Below are 8,551 nucleotides of genomic sequence, written 5' to 3'. Positions count from 1 at the left end.
AGACTTCCACTGGCCACTAGAGAGTTCACACAATTTGAGAGACTATGCGTCGCCCCAATTAACCCTACTCACACGATTTCCACCCTATACAAACTATTACGTATGCCTGACACTCTTACCCTTCCATCTTTCACTTCAAGATGGGAGAGAGACCTGAATCTGCAGTTTTCTGACAAGGAATGGGAAGCTATTTTTCTCAAAACACAGAATAGTTCTGTCTGTATCCAGATCAGAGAAACACAATACAAAATTCTAATGCGGTGGTATAGACATCCCACCCTTTTGCATACCATCTCTCCTTCGGTCTCTGCTAATTGTTGGAGATGCTGTAAAGCTTTGGGTACCTTTTTACACATCTGGTGGAGTTGTCCCCTGTTAACCTCTTACTGGACTGAGGTTATAACAACTTCCCAGGATATTCTGCATGTTACTGTCCCCTCTACCCCGGCCTTTTGGTTACTGAATCACTCTTCTATGGCCCTATCAGATTATAAATCTTCACTACAGAGGCATCTCTGTAATGCAGCCAGAGCGACGATACCGACTCTATGGAGATCTACCACTTCCCCCACACGTAAAAACTGGTTCTCTAGGTTAGATTATTATATGGCTATGGAGGAAACACTTTTAGCTTCTAGAGACAAGACATTCGAATTTAATTCTATGTGGCTCCCCTGGTTGACCTATAAAACCTCAACACTATACAAAGACTATATATTTCTAATGCAGTAGAAGAGGTAGAGTACTCTCGTCTCTCGCATACTTTATGCAATTATTAATAGGAGGTTTTCTGACTAAGATGCCTTAATGAGGATTCGGTTTCTCTACCCTGCTCTTCCTTCTCCTTCTCTTTACTCTTTTTAACACCTTTTGCTCTCCCTTATTCTCTAGTCCTCTTTCTTAATTCTTGATTAAGTTGTGCTTTAGTTTGGAACATGCACCGTTTTGGACGGACTTGCTATCAAATTTCATTTTTCCTCTATTTTGATGGACTTATGTTACTAGGATTAACAGTGTTCTGTTAGATTTAATGAAAAAGCTTGCAAGGAATGTATATACACTGTTTTTCCTTTTCTTCTCTATGTTGGTAGGTCCATTGTATGTTTTCCGATGCTGAAACGGTGTGTACTTTTTCATTGTTTTCAATAAAAACAGACTATATAAAAAATAAAAAAAAACATTTATTCTGGAAAGGCCTGAGTTAATCATACAAGTATAACAATAGCCCTGTAACAGAGAGAGACTGAGTTTATTCAACCAATAGACACTACCATCCCTTCGCTAGCTACACCTTTTTTGGATAGAAATGATAAACATTTGTCATTGTCATAACGCAGGATTCCTTACGCATCTGTGTGCCAATTCTCCACATTGACATGCTGTGGCACTACAGAATTCTACCAGAGCTCCGACGTTTATTGCCAGTGAAGATCATTGTACCTTGGCTACGGAAAGCTAGAACGTTAGTGTTAGTTATTGCTGACTGTGTTTTTCATCACAATCCTCACGACCACATTATATACTCTGATTACAATTATAATATGCTAATATCTGTTACAATTGTAAAACACAAATCTGTGATTTTAATTATAATCTGCCCATATACGTGATTCAAATCGATTGTCTTTTGAATTTTGAATGATCGATTGTGGTGTGAACTGTAGCTAAATTGTCTTCTCTTTGTCCTTCTTTGATGCCCAATTCTTTTTTGTGATTATTTAAATTTAATGCCAATTAGCCAATCATTATCTTCAATCCAGAGTTCATTGCGCTACAATAAAAAAAAAGACATCCTATTGGAATTGCTGACTGTTTCATATTAATCTATCCTACCTCTCTGAACATGGTACTACAGGACAAAGTACGGGGAGAAAACATATCAGCAGAAAGGTCCGTCACATAGCAACCTGTGATACCTCTCTCAACCACTCATACCCGCCAACCTCGGGGTGTTAGTTACACCGTAAATTCTCCTTTGGTATATACTAGTATAAAAAATAAAAATACAATCTGATCTGCATCAAATAAAAAAGTATAAAATAAACTACAATGCAGTTGTAGATACTTCCATGCCCACCACTTGGTATGAGACTTATACCCCTTTTCCACTTGCTAGCACGGGTCGCAGCCGGGAGTCTGACATGGCTGCGACCAGTGCTAGAGCCCCCTTCTACACTGAGTTCACCAACCCGGCATATTATCGGGTTGGTGACGCTGCTGCTGATGCGGAAGGGGCGGCGCTGGGAGATCACATGATCTCCCAGTACCGCTCTTCCATACACTGTGAACGGGAGCCGTGTCGCATCGACATGGCTTCCGTTTACACTACACAGCTTACCGGGTTGAACACGTGTTCAACGCTGCAAGCTACCCGGGTAGGATTCCCGGATCACTTGATCCGGGTATTTGCAGGGGGGGGGGGGGCGTTTCCACTAGAAAAAAAACACGGGTAAATGCGCGCCCCCGCGCATTTACCCGTGTTTTTAGAGCTAGTGGAAAAGGGTTATTATATGTACATGGCTGACCCTGCAATTGTCCTTTGGATTAATGCCCTATTCCGGATATTCCCATTAGACCCCGCAGCACCTGATGGGGGGCTATAGCTCTTGTAGGTTATAGTCTTTGTATTTTTTTATTGTACCAAAGTTTATTACTACATTTCATCATCGCATGAATATTTGTTCCTTTGCTATATAATGTTTGTGCTCTTAAACCATGCTCTATGTATTTTGTCACTCTAGTGCTAACTTATTAGGTTAGATTTTGGCCCCACATGGAAGGGTTAGGGCTCGGGGGAATGAGGGTTAGGCTGAGGGAATGGGGGGGGGGGGGGAAGGGGTGTATGTGGTGGCGGGGGGGGGGGGGGGTAGGTTTAGGCACCACTGAAAAGGGTTAGGCTGCGGGGAGGGGGGTTAGAGTTAGGCTGCGGAACGGGAGGGTTAGGGTGGTCGGTGGGGGAGGTAACTATACTTACCTCACCCCTGAAGGGATCCCGCCCATCAGTAAATGGTAACACAAATGTACAGATGGCGCTTTAATTCAAAGGTGCTGCCATCCACCAGCCGGGATGGTCACCAATATCCCAAAAAGTTCAGTTTGTACTCTAAGGTTTTGCTGAGGTGCGCTCCCTGGGTCACTATGGGCAATGTTCTCAGTCCAGAAGGAGAGTGTTCGTATCTATTGAAGAGCTCTCTATTCAGCAACACTTCCCCGCTCCAATTAGAGTGGTATCCCCCAAAATAGAAGAAAAGAGCAATATATAGTGAAGTACAGTAGGACTCAAATTTGCTCACATTTAGTGATAAATCAAGTCACACGTATTTTAAGAGTGCAATAAAGATTAAAAGCTGGGGTCCACCATAGATTTGGCAGGCCCACGTACCAGAGTTCGTGGGGTGTCAGTAGCGCCCACCCAAATACGCCTGTAGTATCACTTCCTTTGGTTTGCAGTTATACATGGCCGGTCTCCTCCAAATTACTCCACCACTTCACCACTCCAATTAGAGTAGAATACCCAAAAATAGGAGGAAATAGCGATATATAGTGAAGTACTGCTTATTCCAATGTGCAAAAAGTAATTTATTTAAAGTGCAGCACAAGACAAATATCGTCTTAAAAACATATCTCATAACATCAATGTGCAAATTCGCAGAAATAAATAAATAAAAACTGAAATCCACCACAGATTGGTGGACCCACGTACCAGAATTAATGGGGTGTCAAAATTGTCCACCCAAAAGCGCTTCAAATATTGCTCCCCGGGATTTGTAGCAACAGTCAACGAATTCCCTCTGGCTTCTGTAAGTACCTCCAACCAGTCACCAACGCGTTTCTGCCCTTTAAGGGCCTTTGTCAAGGGCAGAAACGCGTTGGTGACTGGTTGGAGGTACCTACAGAAGCCAGAGGGCCTGCCAAATCTATGGTGGACCCCAGCTTTTAATCTTTATTGCATTCTTAAAATACGTGTGACTTGATTTATCACTAAATGTGAGCAAATTTGAGTCCTACTGTACTTCACTATATATTGCTCTTTTCTTTTATTTTGGTGGATACCACTCTAATTGGAGCGGGGAAGTGTTGCTGAATAGAGAGCTCTTCAATAGATACGAACACTCTCCTTCTGGACTGAGAACATTGCCCATAGTGACCCAGGGAGCGCACCTCAGCAAAACCTTAGAGTACACCCTGTTGTTTGCAGAGGAAAGGAGATAGTGTTGGCAGAGGTAAGGCGATAGTATTAGTGGACAGATAGTAATTGTTGAAGGGAGGAAGATAGTTTTGGTGGAGGGAAGAAGATGGTACTGGCAAAAAGGAGGGGATGGTGTTGGCAGAAGGAAGGAGATAACGAAGGCAGAGCTCTGGTCACTGTGTAGGCAGAGGGAAGGCGATGGTGTTGTTGGAGAGGTGTTGAGTTTAATAAATGCAAAAAGGGCAGGGAAGGAGAAAAGCAGGTTTGCCAAGAGAAATCCAGGGCCCCGGTACAGTAACTTCCCGGGGCCCCCGCTGCAAGGGGTGTGGCCACAACCTGTTAGTTGCATGGCTGCACTACTTTGGGAGCATGACATACCTCCCAGCAGTTGGGACAAAAGTGTTCACTTTTAGGATGGTGGGTCAGTCACATAAAAGCTGCATTGGTTGCAGAGCGCATTCCCCGGAACACCATAATTTTGTGAAAGTGGATCCTCCATTGTAATTTTGGGATAAAGGATGCGCTATAGCGTGTAAGTGCAATCACTGTATACACACACACACACACACACACACACACACACACACACACACACACACACACACACACACACACACACTGCATCCGGAAGGTATTCGCAGCACTTCACTTTTTCCACATTTTGTTATGTTAGCCTTATTCTAAAATGGAATAAATTCATTTTTTCCCTCCAAATTCTACACACAATGGGGGTAATTCAGAGTCGATTGCGGCAGCAAATTTGTTAGCAGAACCATGTGCACTGCAGGTGTGGCAGATATAAAATTTGCAGAGAGTTAGATTTGGGTTGGTTATTTTGTTTCTGTGCAGGGTAAATACTGGCTGCTTTATTTTTACACTGCAATTTAGATCTAACCCAAATCTAACTCTCTCTGAACATGTTATATCTGCCCCCCCCCCCCTTCAGTGCACATGGTTTTGCCCAACTGCCAACAAATTTGCTGCTGCGATCAATTCTGAATTAGGCCCAATACCCCATAATGACGTGAAAAAAGTTTGAGATTTCTGCAAATTTATTAAAAATAAAAAAACTAAGAAATCACATGTACATAAGTTTTCATAGCCTTTGCCATGAAGCTCAAAATTTAGCTCAGTCAGGTGCATCCTGTTTCCACTGATCATCCTTGAGATGTTCCTACAGCTTAATTGGAGGCCACCTGTGGTAAATTCAGTTGATTGGACATGATTTGAAAGGCACACACCTGTCTATATAAAGGTTCCATACTTGACAGTGCATTTCTGAGAACAAACCAAGCATGAAATCAAAGGAATTGTCTGTAGACATCCGAGACAGGGTTGTCTTGAGGCACAAATCTGGGGAAGGGTACAGAAAAATATCTGCTGCTTTGAAAGTCCCATTGAGTACAGTGGCCTTCATCATATGTAAATGGAAGAAGTTCCGAACCACCAGGACTCTTCCTAGAGCTGGCCAGCCGTCTAAACTGAGCGATCGGGGCAGAAGCACCCTGGTCAGAGAGGTGACCAAGAACCCAATGGTCACTCTGTCAGAGCTACAGCATTCCTCTGTGGAGAGAGGAGAACCTTCCAGAAGGACAACCACCTCTGCAACAATCCACCAATCATGCCTGTATGGTAAAGTAGCCAGACAGAAGCCACTCTTTAGTAAAAAGCACATGGCAGCCCGCCTGGAATTTGCCAAAATGCACCTGAAGGACTCTCGGACCATGAGAAACAAAATTCTCTGGTCTGATGAGAAAAAGATTGAACTCTCGGGCGTGAATTCCAGGCGTCATGTTTGGAGGAAACCAGGCACCGCTCATCACAGGCCAATACCATCCCTAAAGTGAAGCATGGTGGTGGCAGCATCATGCTGTGGGGATGTTTTTCAGTGGCAGGAACTGGGAGACTAGTCAGGATAGAGGGAAAGATGAATACAGCAATGTACAGGGACATCCTGGATGAAAACCTGCTCCAGAGCGCTCTTGACCTCAGACTGGGGCGACGGTTCATCATTCAGCAGGACAACGACCCTAAGCACACAGCTGAGATATCAAAGGAGTGGCTTCAGGACAACTCTGTGAATGTCCTTGAGTGGCCCAGCCAGAGCCCAGACTTGAATCCGATTGAACATCTCTGGAGAGATCTGAAAATGGCTGTGCACAAACGCTTCCCATCCAACCTGATAGAGCTTGAGAGGTGCTGCAAAGAGGAATGGAAACTACCCAAAGATAGGTGTGCCAAGCTTGTGGCATCATATTCAAAAAGTCTTGAGGCTGTAATTGCTGTCACAGGTGCATCACCAAAGCTTTGAGCAAAGGCTGTGTATACGGGATGCGGTCAACATCCCGCCGGACGGAATCCCGGCGGTTGAAATACCGACGCCGGAATCCCGACTGGCACAATCCCAACATATTTTCCCTCCGTGGGTGTCCACGACACCCATAGAGGGAGAATATAATAGTGTGCCGAGCCTAGCGAGACACCGTGCCCGCAGCGTGGCGAGCGTAGCGAGCCCGCAAGGGGCTGCGTTCCGCTCGCCACCCCTGTCGGGATTGTGTGGTCGGGATTCCGGCGTCGGTATTTCGACCGCCGGGATCCCGTCCAGCGGGATTACGTACTAATCCTGTGTATACTTATGTACATGTGATTTCTTAGTTTTTTTTATTTTTAATAAATTTGCAAAAATCTCAATAACACTTTTTTCATGATGTCATTATGGGGTATTGTGTGTAGAATTTTGAGGGGAAAAATTAATTTATTCCATTTTGGAATAAGGCTGTAACATAACAAAATGTGGAAAAAGTGAAGCGCTGTGAATACTTTCTGGATGCACTGTATATAACACACACACACACACACACACACACACACACACACACACACACACACACACACACACACACACACACACACACAGTATATGCAGAAATACCACAACACTTTCAGCTCCAATAGGACTGGTAATTAGGGTCCAGTACAGGACCTGTACCTTTAAAGAAGACTTTCCCTGATGGCTGTGACTCAGCGACCATTCTGTGCCGCACTCTCCTCAGCAGGTTGCCTCTTATCCTTTCATTGGTGATCACAGCAGTTTGTGTTACCTACGCTGTGCACACTGCTAAAACAAGGACATGTTTCTATGGCCAGGCCCTGCCATACAACTATATATAGATAATGAATACCCATAAGTGCCTGTCTTCTGCCATTCCCGCAGTTCTCGTGGGAGGCTGAGATGTCTGATAACGCTGTGTCACCGGGCAGAGGTGCCAGTGACGTCAGCGCACAGAAAAGGAGCATGCAGAGAAAAGCACAGGAATTACATAATGCCGCCTCGTAACCACACACACACACACACACACACACACACACACACACACACACACACACACACACACACACACACACACACACGGTCCTTCAGGAGTAATGACTTTGCCAAATGTGAAAAATATTAATAAGGTTTAAACAGAAAAAGGTTTTACTAAATCACAGACCCTGAATGCAATGAAAAGCAGTAGAAAAACTATGGAACTACATGTCCCAACACGTCCTGCAAACATTGGGGCAGATGTATTAACCTGGAGAAGGCATAAGGAAGTGATAAAGCAGTGATAAATGCAAGGTGATAATGCGCCAGCCAATCAGCTCCAATATGTAAATTTACAGTTAGGAGCTGATTGGCTGCTGCGTTATCACCTTGCACAGATCACTGATTTATCACTTCCTTATGCCTTCTCCAGGCTTAATACATCTGCCCCAATGTATCTAGCAGAAACTGGGGCTCACATTTTCTGCAGTCTGTCACAGTAGTTACTTCTATGATCCTGCTTAAAAGTGAATGACATCTATATACTAGTTACAAAGAGGTGTATGCAGCCCAGGTCTTAACACTGCCCTCTACCCATGCTGTATCAGTTGAAATAAAAGTATAAAATTGAATTTGGGCTGGTTGCATCCAGTTTGCCTGGCTAACATACGCAGCAGTGTTGCAGTGACATTCCCAGAATTTATTTCTGCCAATGTTATTTGCGCTCCTGTAGTACCACCATAGTAACACCAAGCTGGCCACGCTTTCCCGAGTAGTAATAACGATGAATAACAGCAGGAGTCAAACATACTGACCAGACTAGACTACTGTGCAGAACAAGGCGTTAAACCTCAGCCATAGTAACACAGAGGTGACATAGCAATCTACTGGGCTATATTGCACGCTGCTCTTCTGCATCTACAGGTGAGGATTACAGGGGACTCTCGTCTGGGAAATATTACACTGAGCAACACGCAGCGGCATCTCAACACCCCTGTATGTTATGGAGGAAGTCTGTTGTGCACAAGTGTAGAATGTCTAAGATGGCCGACATC

General features: G+C 44.3%; 1 long non-coding RNA gene across 1 annotated transcript; it reads right to left on the bottom strand.

The window, feature by feature from the left end:
- Positions 1-1,163: 1,163 nt before the first annotated feature.
- LOC134957514 (uncharacterized) lies at positions 1,164-7,435 on the bottom strand. The gene is made up of 2 exons (XR_010186632.1): positions 7,179-7,435; positions 1,164-1,771 (listed from the first exon to the last, which is right to left on the bottom strand). It is a non-coding gene; the product is annotated as an uncharacterized LOC134957514 (long non-coding RNA).
- Positions 7,436-8,551: the final 1,116 nt, after the last annotated feature.

The sequence above is a fragment of the Pseudophryne corroboree genome, chromosome 9, assembly GCF_028390025.1.
Source record: "Pseudophryne corroboree isolate aPseCor3 chromosome 9, aPseCor3.hap2, whole genome shotgun sequence".
Taxonomy (NCBI): domain Eukaryota; kingdom Metazoa; phylum Chordata; class Amphibia; order Anura; family Myobatrachidae; genus Pseudophryne; species Pseudophryne corroboree.
This window is presented reverse-complemented; position numbering and strand designations above follow the sequence as displayed.